The sequence below is a fragment of the Notamacropus eugenii genome, chromosome 7, assembly GCF_028372415.1.
Source record: "Notamacropus eugenii isolate mMacEug1 chromosome 7, mMacEug1.pri_v2, whole genome shotgun sequence".
Classification (NCBI taxonomy): Eukaryota; Metazoa; Chordata; class Mammalia; order Diprotodontia; family Macropodidae; genus Notamacropus; species Notamacropus eugenii.
In genome coordinates, this window is record NC_092878.1 from 106,212,078 (window position 1) to 106,225,796 (window position 13,719).

Below are 13,719 nucleotides of genomic sequence, written 5' to 3' on the forward strand. Positions count from 1 at the left end.
TAACCTCTGTTTGCCCACTCTGCTGGAGAAGGAAATGGCAAACTACCCCAGTAACTTTGTCAAGAAATCCTCATATGAGGCTATGAAAAGTTGGACACTACAGAATGACTGAACAATAACATCTCTGAAGCTATGATCCTATGAAGCCCTGATGTGAATAGATTATTTAATTCAATACACATGCATTAAAGGGCTTACCTTAGGCAAGCTCAGTATTAGGCCAGCAAGATGCAAATACGAGAAAACAGGATCCTTAGCTATGAGGAGTTTATAATCTAAGAAGGTAATGTTTGGAAGGGTGTGTGTGTGTGTGTGTGTGTGTGTGTGTGTGTGTGTGTGTGTGTGTGTGTGTGTGTGTGTATGTGTGTGTATGTGTGTGTGTGACAACAATGTGTGTAAGAGAAGATTATGATAGGGGAGAAATAGAATCATGCCTTAATATTAATACTTAGCATGTATCTTCTAATACGATTGCCATCTATACACACACACACACACACACACACACACATCACATTAAGCTTCATCGAGAGCAAGATGCTATCTTCAAACAAAGCCTGCTTCAACACATCTAAAAATGTCATGTTTAGCCACAACTGCAGTCTTTCCATGGAAGTTCCCCAAATATTATCCCAAACAGAGAACACCGAATGGAAAGCTAGAAATAAAACTGTCAAAAGTTACTCGGGCACGTTCCAAACTGGTTACATGTCATCACCCCAACATTTTGTGTTCAGAGAAAGGAAGGTTGGAGAGCATCTTAAAATCCAGTCTGATTTGGGAAAACAAATTGGAAGTCTCTAAATCTGGAAAATGCCTTGTCACCTGCTACACATGTAGAAAGTGGGAATTTTTTTTTTTTTTTTTAACACTGCGCACATTTATGCGGATGAGATGTGAGATGCTAGGATCTGGAGAGAGACCCTGATTTATGACAACATTTGGTACATGGTTAAAAAATGAGAACATCTCAGGATGATTCAGGGTGCAATAAGGGGATTTCCAGTGATTTGTAACAAATGTAGCAGCCCACCTTCATCTATTTTGCCAGTGAAAATTCCCCAGGAGCATGAGAAATGACAACTGGATAACCAGAGCTGTTAATAGTCTCATGTTAGTGGTTTCCATCGTATGTATCAAGAACAGAGCAGGAGGGGACTCCCACACCCGATTTTCTGGTTTAATTAGAACAGGAGCTCTAAGTCACAGCTTCACAGTAGCCAAAATTCAGCATCTTGAATAGGGTTCCTAACGTGGGGTCTGTGACCTTGGTTTTGTTTTGAAAAAATGCATTTTGATAATTGCATTTCCATATAACTGGTTCTCTTGGACATCCTATGTATTTTATTTCATTCATTCCATGACATTATTCTGAGAAGGGTTTCATTGGTTTCACCAGACTGTTAAAGGGAATCCTTGACTCATGTTAAAAAACAGGTCAAGAAACCCCTTACATCCAGAAGATGTAAAGAATACATCATATCAGGATAATAAAGGACAGAACCATGGGCAAAGGGTATGAAAGTCAGAATATTACAAATCAGAATATTAGAATGAGAGGGGCCACCTAATAATGATGCTAATAGAACAATACCACAACTAATATAAAGCTTTGAGGTATGCAAAATGGTCTAAGGATAATTTCACCTCATTTGTTCACGTTCAAATATTTTCTACTAATGAAATCTTTGTTTAGAGTCTAAACTTCTAGATCCTCGGATGTGACCATTTGACTGAGTCCAAGTTTCACAGAACAAATCCTTTGGTTAAGGGGATTTATCCTGTGAAGTTTGGATTCAGTCAAAGGGCTGCACTTGAGGACCTAGAGGGTCACAGGTGACCTCAAGGCTGCAGGTTCCCCACCCCTAGTTTACATGGCCTATCCTATAAAGATTATTCCCAGAGGCAAAGTCATCCTTTTCATTTTTGGACTAATTCTTAGACTAGGTAATAGTTAGATATAGCTATAACTATAGACATATAGATGTAAATAGAAATGAGAGAAAGAGGGAGACATACACACACAGAGAAAGAGAGAGAAAGAAACAGAGAAAGATGGGAAAGGTGTTTAGCCTCTTGGTGCCCAGGCCCATCTCTAAGACTACCAGTTGCAGAATGGATGCCCATCTGCTTTGAGAGAGATGGGGGCAGGGCGGGGAGAGTTGTCTCTCTGGGAGTTCCCTATGCCAATGAAATCATAGGTTTGATCCACTATATATTCAGACCTGTGATTTCATCCTTGTGGGGGGAATTACAGGTGTGGAAACCCCCATTATCCAATAAAAATCATCACCTCATATGTAATTCAAGAGTCTGAAAGTTGCTTGGAGGTGCTGAGAGCTTAAATGATTTTCCCATGGTAATGAAAGGAGTTTATGTTCATGGTGGGACTTGAATCTAGCTCTTCCTGATTCTAAAGTTGGCTATCTATGCCTTACTGTCTCTGTGTGTATCTGTTTGTGTGCATATGTTTGTGTGTGTCCGTGTGTACTGTATGCGTATGTATGGGCATGTATAGTATATGTGTACATGTGTGTATGTTCATGTGTGTATGTGTGTGTGATTTGTAGGTAGACAGAAATACAATTAGGCATGTCCCTGTGTCCCTACTTAGACCTGTTTAGTTATATCCACAGCATCCAAGGACATGGCCTTGCCTCTATCTCTAGTGATCTAGTGAATATGTACACACAATATGCACACAGACATATATACATACTCATCCAAATACACATGCATGTATAAATACATACAATATGTACACAATACATACATAGTTATTTCTCCTGTAATGTGCCTCCTTGTAACTCTTACCTATATGCCCCAGTTCCTGGCCTTGGAGCTCTATGGAAAGCATTGAATCTCTCTTGTCCGTGACACCCATGAATATAGCTCTCTGTTCTCTCCTTTTAAATTTTCTATTCTCACATCTTTGGTCCTTTCCTCTTATACCATGCATTGTACTCCAACTTAGTATTAGATTATCTAATAACAATATAATATTTTATAACCAGCTGCTATGGAACCAGATCCTTCTTGTGGAATCATGGAACTAAGTCTTATGATAACATACAGGGTAGAAGAAAATGAGATCCCAGCATCAACCTGCACACTTATGCAAACATACAAAAGGTCTTTCTTGCAGAGGAGTTACCTAGAGAACATAAAAAGGTCTTTAGTCAGGTAGCGAAAGAGAGAGTGTATGGTACTAGGAATCAGGAAGACCTGAGTTCAAATCCAGCCTCAGACACTTTGCTGCTGTATGACTCTGGGCAAGTCACTTCATTTCTTTCAGCCTTAGTTTCCTTATCTCTAAGGAAATGGGAAATAATAGCCCCTACCTCATAGGCAAGTTACGAGGGCCAAAGGAGTTAATAGATGTGAAATGCTTTGTAAACTTAAGGTGTTATATAAAAAGTAGCTACTTTTTAGTCTTTTATCCTAAATATATCCTTCCTGTTAGAGCCAAAAACAGTCTTTTTACCTTACTCAAAACACTCTGTCCTCATTTTCAGTAGCTGCTACTAGCTGATGCTTATATGTCATGTAACATACAACTTTGCATAGGGTAACTCACTCGAACTTCACAACTATGCGAAGTTATCAGGAAAGGTGTAATCATTTTACTGATAAGGAAACTGAGGTATGGAGTGGCTTTCCTGCCTTGTCTGAGGTCACACAGATAAATGAGTAAGTAAAAGAGTGGCTTATTTTGAGTAAATAGCATTCTTGGGATTAGAACTCATTCTACTGACTGCAAAATGCCATACTCTTTCCACCACATACCAGTTGCCTCCTTCCTGTCTTTGTCCCTGCATTCATGCATATCTCCCCTAGTTCAAATGCTATCCAACATTCAGTCATCTCTAGTCTCAATTATCATGCTGCCCCAGTTGGCTACAGGTTAGGGAATGCAGGATGGAGAGGATGAGCCACAGTCTGGCCCAAGGGTTTACCAAAATGACCCAGAGAGAAAGAGTGTTTAGAAGCTGGGAAGAGGGAGAGGAGAAGGATCTCCAGTCCTGGCCTGTGTTTGTGCATTTATTTATTCTTAGGAGTCAGATTGTATAGAGTGAGAGAGGGGAAGCACAGAGAGGTGTGTCAAGAATGGACTTTTGTTCACTCAAGGGCTCCTGGGAACCGCCTGCTTTTTCTAGCATAGTGTGGCCACACAAGGCTGACAAACATCAGCTGCTCCTGATACCATCTCCCCCGAGAAGTGTTCCTTCTCACTTCAGACGTCATGAATGTGTCCCCATCTCCACTGGCATGGTAGTTTCCTTTGAACTATGCCTTTTAATTCTTGGTTATATTCAACTTAACACATTATTTAATGTCTTGTACTTTTCTGATATTATTTCACTAAGTCTTATAAACTCCCTTGGGGCAGGACCTGGTCAATATTTTGGCATTCCTTATAGTCAGACTCATAACTTGTTCTCAGTGTGTTAATGTTGTTCAGTCATTTCAGTAGTGTGTGTGACTCTTTGTGACCCTATTTAGGATTTTCTTGGCAAGGATATTGAAATAGTTTGTCATTTCCTTCTTCAACTCATTTTACAGATGAGGGAACTGAAGCAAATAGAGGTTAAGTGACTTGCCCAGGGTCATACAGCTAGCAAGTATCTGAGACCAGATTTGAATTCAGGTCTTCTTGACTCTAGGTCCATTGTGTTACCAGCTGCCACTGAGTAGTCCTATATCCTTGTTGAATTGAACTAGATGGTATAGTGAAAACCAGAAACAAGTGGCACTCATGAGTCAGTGATAAACTTGGTATTTAAGTGACATATTGTGAAGTTATTTTTCAGTTATGTCAGACTCTTCGTGACCCCATTTGGAGTTTTCTTGGTAAAGATACTAGATGGCTTGTCATTTTCTTCTCCAGTTCATTTTACAGATGAAGAAACTGAGGCAAACAAGGTTAAGTGAGTTACTGAGGGTCACACAGCTAGTGCCTGAGTCTGGATTTGAACTCAGGGCTTCCTGACTCCACTGCCCCACCTACCTAAGTGACATAGAACTACCATAGATGTTGTCTATGTCTCAGAAAGCCTCAGAATTTCATGACAATATCACCAGTTCTCAGCATTGGAAGAAACCTCAAGGTTGTCTGATCTAACTTGGAATGGATGAACATCCTTTAAAATGTTCTTACCAAGCTACACTAATGGCAAATTATCTGCCTTCTGGGTTGACCCTTTCCATTTTTGAATAACTCCCAATGTCAGGCATTTTTTTTCTTCTTGTTTTGAGTCAAAATCTTATTCCCTAATTTCCTCTCTTTCCTATATTTGTATACTTTTGACTATAAACTAGGTAGCACAGTGGATAGAATGCTAGACTTCAAGTCCGGAAGACCCAAGTTCAAATCCAGCCTCAGACATTTAGTAAATGTGTGACCCTAGGCAAGTTATTTAATCTCTCTCTGTCTCCATTTCCTTATCTGTGAAAGGGGGGATAATAATAGCACTACCTCTGAGTGGTTGTTAGGACAAGATAATATATGTAAAGTGCTTTTCACATATTAAAGCATGTTGGATTCCTGATCATTTAAGATCTCTAATTTTCTTGACAGCTTTTGGAAGCCAATGCCTGTTGGACATAGGAAAGCATAGTGAGTAAGGGGAGGGTAGAACCAAGAAAAAGACTAATTGCAAACTTTGGCTGGCTGGTAGCTACCCTGGACTTTGGAAATGAACAGTAGGTTTACTTAAGAATTGAAAATGAGTGAGAATGTGAATCATGGTACTGGACATTGTGGCAGGTGAAAGGGAAAGAATGATGAATAAATCAAGAAGCATTTATTAAGTGCCCACTATATAGTGCCCTCTGTATACCAGAGGCAGTGTATATAGAGAGAGCTATTCCTGAAGCCTGGAAATCTTGTTTCATATCCTACCTCTGATACCACTTAGGTCTCTAGGCAATTCTCTCAGACTATTAAAAAGTCACAGAGAAGGTACCCAACATAGATAGTTTCCTCACCTGGGAGTTTTCCATTTTAATGAAGTCATAGGTCCCTATCCCTTTCCTAATCCCCATCCTTACCCCTATACTCACCTCTGTTCTTATCCCTATACTTATCCAATCTGTAACCCCTTCCCTATCCCCATCTCTATCACTATCCTTACCCCTGACTCTATTTCTCCCCTGACCCCTATTCCTATCCCTGTCATCATCCCTATTCCCATCCTTATCCCTCTCCCCATCCCTATTTCCATCCTTATCCCTATCCCAATCACTGCTATGTGCCAGACACTATCCTCAGCCCTGGGGATACAAAGACAAAATGAGCTTACATTCTATAGAGGGTGACAAGTACACATAAATAAAATGTGTATATAGCAAATAAATCTGTGTAGTCCTGGCTATTCCATATCTATTGTGGTTTAATATTTATTAAGCAATCACACTGGTTATTGAGGGGAACACTACTGGGATCATATACATAAAACAACTCTTCCCATTAGGTGTTCATTATATAATTCTTTACCTCTTTTTTTCCCTCATAATTGTGCTGTAGCTTTTTTTGTCATCAAAGAAAGAGCTAGTGAGAATAAATGTAGGTGTTATAGAAGAAAAAAAAATACTACCACATTTAGAAAGAATTTTCAACCCTGTCAGTCTATCCAGACATAGAGCTCAGAATAAAAAAAAAATACTGGATCATGCTGAGAGCAAATTGTACATCTCTAGAGGAAAGAGATTGTACTTCAGAATTTGACATTTCTTATTTTGGGGATGACCTTGTGGTTAGAACTTAAGTTTTAGGAAACATCCACTAGCATTCTATGCTGTGTTCAGTAGCAGGGTTTTATTTTGTTGGTTTTTTTTTTCGACTGCAATGACATGTGATCTCTTCATGGCGCCATAATTCAGATGTCCTTGGTGGTATTGCTAGACTCTCAATAAATTCTGGAATTTGTTTTATACAGTCAAGAGGCAATTTTGCAAATTTTTTTATTTAAAAATGAGCCACCACTAATTCCAAACCTGGCTAGAGCTCAAGAGGAAAGTTCAAAATAAAATAATGATGGTGTTGGTAGTAACATCTGGGAGAAAACATTGAGCATTGTACATCCCTAGTGTACTGACAAAAACAAAATCCAGCTGCAAAGTTTTCTATGCAGCAAGGTTAGTGCTATTGAAATTGACTACCCAAACTTTTCTCTGAGACTCTCATACAAATAAAATACGATTGTGTTGCCTATAACAAAATACACTGTGATTTTTAAAAACCAATCACAATATTCAAAATATAATGTTTCTCATTGACATATTGCCAATTGGTATTATAAAACTGAGACATTATATAAGTCTTTGGGTGCCATAAATATATTTTATTTTTTCCAACTTTTTATCGAGTTTTAGTTTTCAATTTTCACAAGATTCTGAGTTTCAAATGTTTTCCCCATCTCTCCCCTCTCCCCAATCTTGAGATGGCATGCATTCCAATTACTCCTTCCCCCAGTCTGCCCTTCCTTTTATCATCCACCCCTCTTACCTCTTTCCCCTTTACTTTCTTGAAAGGCAAGATAGATTTCTATACCCCATTGCCTGTATATCTTATTTCCCAGTTGCATGTAAAAACAATTTTTTAGCATTTGCTTTCAAAACTCTGAGTTCCAAATTCTCTCCTTTCTTCTCTCCCCACATCCCCTCATTGAGAAGGCAAGTAGTTCAATATAGGTTATACATGGTGTAGTTATGCAAAACACCTCCGTAATAGTCATGTTGTGAAACACTAACTATATTTCCCTCCATCCTATCCCACCCCCCAATTATTCTGTTTTCTCCTTTGACCCTATTCCTTTTCAAAAATGTTTGCTTCTGACTACCCCCTCCTCATATGCCCCCTCTATCATCTCCCCCCTCTTATCCCTGTCACCCCTACTTTCCTGAAGGGTAAGATACCCAATTGAGTGCGTATGTTATTCTTTCTTTAAGCCAAATTGATGAGAGTAAGGTTCACTAATTCCTTCTTACCTCTGTCTCTTCCTCCCCTCAACTGTGAAAACTTTTTCTTGTCTCTTTTATGTGAGATAATTTACCACATTGTATCTCTCCCTTTCTCCTTCTCCCAATATATTCCTTTCCCACCCCTTAATTTTATTTTTTAGATAACATCCCTTCATATTCAGCTCACCCTGTGCCTCCTATCTATCTATCTATCTATCTATCTATCTATCTATCTATCTATCTATCTATCTATCTATCTATCTATCTATCTATCTATCTATCTATCTGTCCATCTCCTCCAACTACCCTAATACTGAAAAAGGTCTCATGAGTTACAGATATCATCTTTCCATGTCAGAATGTAAACAGTTCTACTTTAATAAGTCTCTTATGATTTCTCTTTTCTGTTTACCTTTTCATGCTTCTCTTGATTCTTGTATTTGAGTCAAATTTCTATTCAGCTCTGGTCTTTTTATCATGAATGCTTGAAAGTCCTCTATTTCATTGAATATCCATTATAATCAGGATTATACTCAGTTTTGTTGGGTAGGTGATTCTTGGTTTTAATCCTAGCTCTCCTAACCTCTGGAATATCATATTTCAAGCCCTTCAATCCCTTAATGTAGAAGCTGCAAGATCTTGTGTTATCCTGATTGGATTTCTACAATATTCAAATTGTTTTTGTTTTTTTTTTTTTTGGCTGCTTGCAATATTTTCTCCTTGACCTGGGAACTCTGGAATTTGGTTACAATATTTGTAGAAGTTTTCCTTTTAGGATCTCTTTCCAGAGGTGATTGGTGCATTCTTTCCATTTCTCTTTTATCCTATGGTTCTAGAATATCATTGCAGTTTTCTTTGATGATTTCTTGACAGATAATGTCTTTGCTCCTTTTTTTGATCATGGCTTTCAGGTAGTTCAGAAATTTTAAAATTATCTCTCCTGGATCTCTTTTCCAGGCCAGTGTTTTTTTTTTTCCATTGGGATATTTCACAGTCTTCCATTTTTTCATTCTTTTGCTTCTGTTCCATAATTTTTTGATTTCTTATAAAGTCATTAGCTTCCATTTGTTCCATTCTAATTTTGAAAGAATTATTTTCTTCAATGAACTTTTGGACCTTCTTTTCCATTTGACTATTGATTTTTAAGGCATTCTCCTCATTGGTTTTTTTGGACTTCTTTTACCATTTGGGTTAGTCTGTTTTAAGGTGTTATTTTCTTCCATATTTTTTTGTGTCTCCTTTAGCAAGCTGTTAATTCAGTTTTCATGATTTTCTTGCATCACTTTCATTTCTTTTCCCAATTTTTCCTCTAGTTCTCTTATTTGATTTTCAAAATCCTTTTTGAGCTCTTCCTTGGCCCGGGACCAATTCATATTTTTTTCTGAAGCTTTGGATGTAAGAGCTTTGATTTTGTTGTCCTCCTCTGGTCGTATCTACTTTAGCACCAAAGTAAGATTCTAAAATCTGAGTTCTTTTATGATGTTTATTCATCTTACCAGTCAAATACCTGACTTTCTCACTCTGTGTCAAGTTAGGACTATGCTGCCAGTGGGGGTGGGAGTGCAGGTAGGTGAACTGTTCCCAGGCTTCAGGGATTTTATATCAGCACTCTATCTCCCACTGTCTATGGGTCCAGAGCTCCAGAAGCAGCCTCTGTCACTGTTGCTGCCTTGCCTCAGCTACCACCCTCATTTCCTTGGGGATGAGGCTGGACCTGCTCAGAATGGGTGCTCCTCTTTCACCCAGGTCCCACAGAGCTTTTCCGCTGACCTTTTTGATGTTTGTGGGTTGAGAAGTCTGGAAACCACCACAGCAATTAGTGATTCAGTCCCTTGAGGCCCTCTCCAATCCATCTGTGTCACTGTGCCCCATGCTAGACTGCACTCTGCTCCCTACCAGGTGCAATAGCCACCTGTTGAAACTCCTGTTGATTTTCCAGGTTGTCTTGGACTGGGGATGTATTTTTCACTCTGTCATTTTGTGTGTTCTATAGCTCTAGAATGTGTTTAGAGTCATTTTTTAGAGTCAAGTCTGGAGGGCTTTGTGGGAGAACCCCGGGAAGTCTCTGCTTTTACTCTGCCATCTTGGCTCCTCCCCCCTAAAGATATTTTAGAATCAAGATTTTTTTGAGAGGGAGGGGGCTGTAGACTAGATTTGTGATTTCTTAGGTATAGTGAACTCCTGGAAAGGAAACATGTCTATGAATCCAAACATAAAATCCATTTGTAACTTATCATCTTAGAGAATTGCTTGGGGGTGCTGCAAGTTTGAGTGCCTTACATAGTATTATCACACAATCGATATATATCAGAGATGGAGTGGGACTTAGATCCAAGTCTTCCTGACCCCTAAGGGTGTCCATTAAACCATACTGTTTAGAATCCTAAAATATACAATCTCAGGGTTGTAAGTTACCTCCGCAGGCAAATAGTTCAACCTGTACTTGGGTCCTTGAGAGATGGTCTTATTCTAGTATTTATATGTCTAGCCCCTAGCACAGTACCTGGCTCAGTAATTATTTCATAGCTTCTTGCTGGTGGATTACACAAGTAGTCATTTCTTCTTTGACATCTCAGACAAGTAAGACTTCCAGGCAACCTATTTAATTTTTGAATAGCTTTAATTTAATTTAATACAGAGACAGCTAGGTAGCTGAGTGGATAGAGCACTGTGTCATGAGTCAAGAAGACCTGAGTTCAAATTCAGCCTCCTCTACTTACTAGCTGTGTGACCCTGGGAAAGTCACTTAACCTCTATTTGCCTTAATGTCCTCATCTGTAAAATGGGGATAATAAAAGCACCTATCTCCCAGATTTATTGTGAGGATCAATTGAAATAATATTTGCAAAGTGCTAAGAATATAGCAAATGCTACATAAACATTGACTATTATTGTTGTTATTAATTCTTATGAAGTTGCCTCATATGGAACAGAAACCTGCCTCTTTTCAGTTTCCACCATTGCTTTGGTTCTGCCCTCTGTGGTAAAGGAAGAAAAACAAGAAGAAATTATTCCTTTTATAAGATGTTGTTGTTCTGTCATTGTAGTCATGTCTGACTCTTTGTGACTCCCATCTGGGTTTTTCCTGCAAAGATACTGGAGTGGCTTTCCATTTCCTCCTGCAGCTTATTTTACAGATGAAGCAACTGAGGCAAACCGGGTTAAGTACCTTGACCAGGGTCACATCGATAGTAAGTGTCTGAGGCCAGGTTTGAACTCAGGAAGATGAGTCTTTCTGACTTTGGATCTGGTACTCTATCCACTGTGCCATCTAGATGTCCCTTTATAACAAGCCTCAGAGTTTATAAAACTGGTTTGTGGAGAATTTAAATATCATCTACTCTACCATCCTCATTTTACAAAGCAGGAGTTTTTTGTTGGCTTACAAAAATTCATTCTGAACCTCAGTCATTTCCAAGCTTTCTGATATTTTCCCAGTACAGTGCTACTACTTTGCATTTATTCCTATTTTTTTGTCTTTGCCTTCACCCTTTTAATATTTATGTTTCTCAGTTAGTCTTTTGAAAAATCCTATGTTGGTGCCGGTTTGATGGATTTCTCATGCAACTAAAACTCCTTCTCATCCAGATCACTTGGGTTGGTGAAATTTCTTGGGAACAATCCGTTTTGCTTGAGTTGACTTGTCTAGTCGCATTTTAAAACATGAGATTTCAAATTGGAAGCCCTGACTACAAACCCAGGGCTTACTTCCTGGGCCTACCTGAAACAATTTGCCAGTCATTTTGTTTCCCAAGGTCTCAGTTTCTTCTTCTAAAATGGTATTGGTTGAGATAATCTCCAAGGACTTTCCAAATCCTACGTCCTAAGATCCCATCAATCCTTTCTTCAGAATTTTTCCATACTGCTGTCTCAACAACAGAAATGTTCCTTCTTGATCACAAGCATTAAGACTTCTCCCAAAGGTCCTTGCCATGCCTAATTCAGCAACTGCTTAGATCAAAACTCTGATATGATTTTTTTCTCCTTTTTTTTGAAAGGCTGAATTAAGGTAGGAGGAGGCAGACTTTTTTTAAAAGGAATTTTCTAATTCTGTACACATTATGCAGTGATTATGTAAGTAGGGAGATTTTCAAACTGAGATCATCACTCAGGTGTAAAATTACATTCAGTTAGTCTTATTTCAAGGTTATCATAACATAGATACCATCTTGGAAGTCTATCACTGAAATAAAAAATGAAGGAGAAAAATACAAAGAGTGAAACCCTTGACATTTTTTAAAAAAATAAGTAACTTTTAGATCTTTTAAAGATTTTTGTTTTCCTTAGAGAGACAGTAAATATTACAAACCAACTTTGTTTGACTAGAGAACAGATAGTAAAAACTAGAAGGTAGGCTTAGTGGAAATTTTGTTAATTAACAGCACACGCTAGACTGACATTGATCTCTGTTGGCAGATAAACAGTGCTGTGTAAATAAAAACATCCCTTCTATGGAGATTTACAGGCAATGAGTCCCAATAATGCTGCTCTGCATTTGTTATTGCACAAAACCAACACTGAAAATAAAAATAAAACTGTAAAAAATGGGGACCATGTTAGAAAACAGTTTCAGAATTGGAACTCATCACTGAGTAAATGTACTAGATGCGCTCTAGATTTTTTTCTGGGTTTAAGTTCTATTGTCACTTGTAGCCTAGGGAGATGCCACCAAGAAGTTCATCACCCCCATGGACCTGAGTATAACCTGAAAAGCCTGTTCCTCTGTCTCTGCTCATCTCCTCACCTGGATTTCTCCAAGAAAGGCATGAAACAGTTTTTATTTCCTCTACCACAGAGCCTGTGCAAGATAAGAAGAACTAAAATATGAACAAATATGACACATGAAAGACTCAGTTTTGTTATAGTACCCTGTACTTTGGATTTGTTCTGCATACAGAACTCACAGCAGCTGTCATGGGAGATCGGCAAGGTCTAGATTTCCTGGCCAGTGAGGATATGACTTTATGTTAGTTGGTTAGGGGCAAAATGATCCTGATGATCTGTAATCTCAACAAAGGGTTTCCAGGAACTTGTCAGATAATGAGGGTTCTCTTGATGAACTTCTTTCTACAGTCTGATTCTGCTCTCCAGAGGCAGCTTGGTGGTCCAAAAGGACTAAAGACCTGAATTAAAGAACTGATTTCAAACCTTTCTTCAGATACTTACTAGTTGTATGATCCTGGGCAAGGATCTTAATTTATGTTTGCCTCAGATTTCTCAGCTGTAATAGGGGGATAACAATAGTGCCTACATTTTGGAGTTGTTATGAGGATCATGAGATAATATTTGTAAAGTGTTTAGCCTAGTGCTTGGTACATATAGGATTTTGCCGGTGTTCAGTTGTGTCTGACTCTCCATGACTCCATTTGGGGTTTTCTTGACAAAGACAGTGGAGTAGTTTGACATTTCCTTTTTCTGCTTATTTTACAGATGAGAAAACTGAGGAAAACAGGATTAAATGATTTGCCTAAGGTCACCCAGCTAGTATGTCTGAGGCTGGATTTGAACTCTTGCTGGCTCCAGGTCTGGTACTGTATTCACAATTTATTTCCTTCCTATTGCCTTTGACTCAACTTAGAAGGAAAAGTAAGATAGCTTCTAGATTTAAATCTAAATATTTTCACTAGTGTCCAGATAAAAGTCTGCAAAAATAAAATCTCAGAAAATATCTCTTCTAGGTTCTGTGATCTGCTGCAAATGTTTCTCCACCAATCACAATGAAGTACAATTTGTCTACAGCCAATTCATTTATCAAGC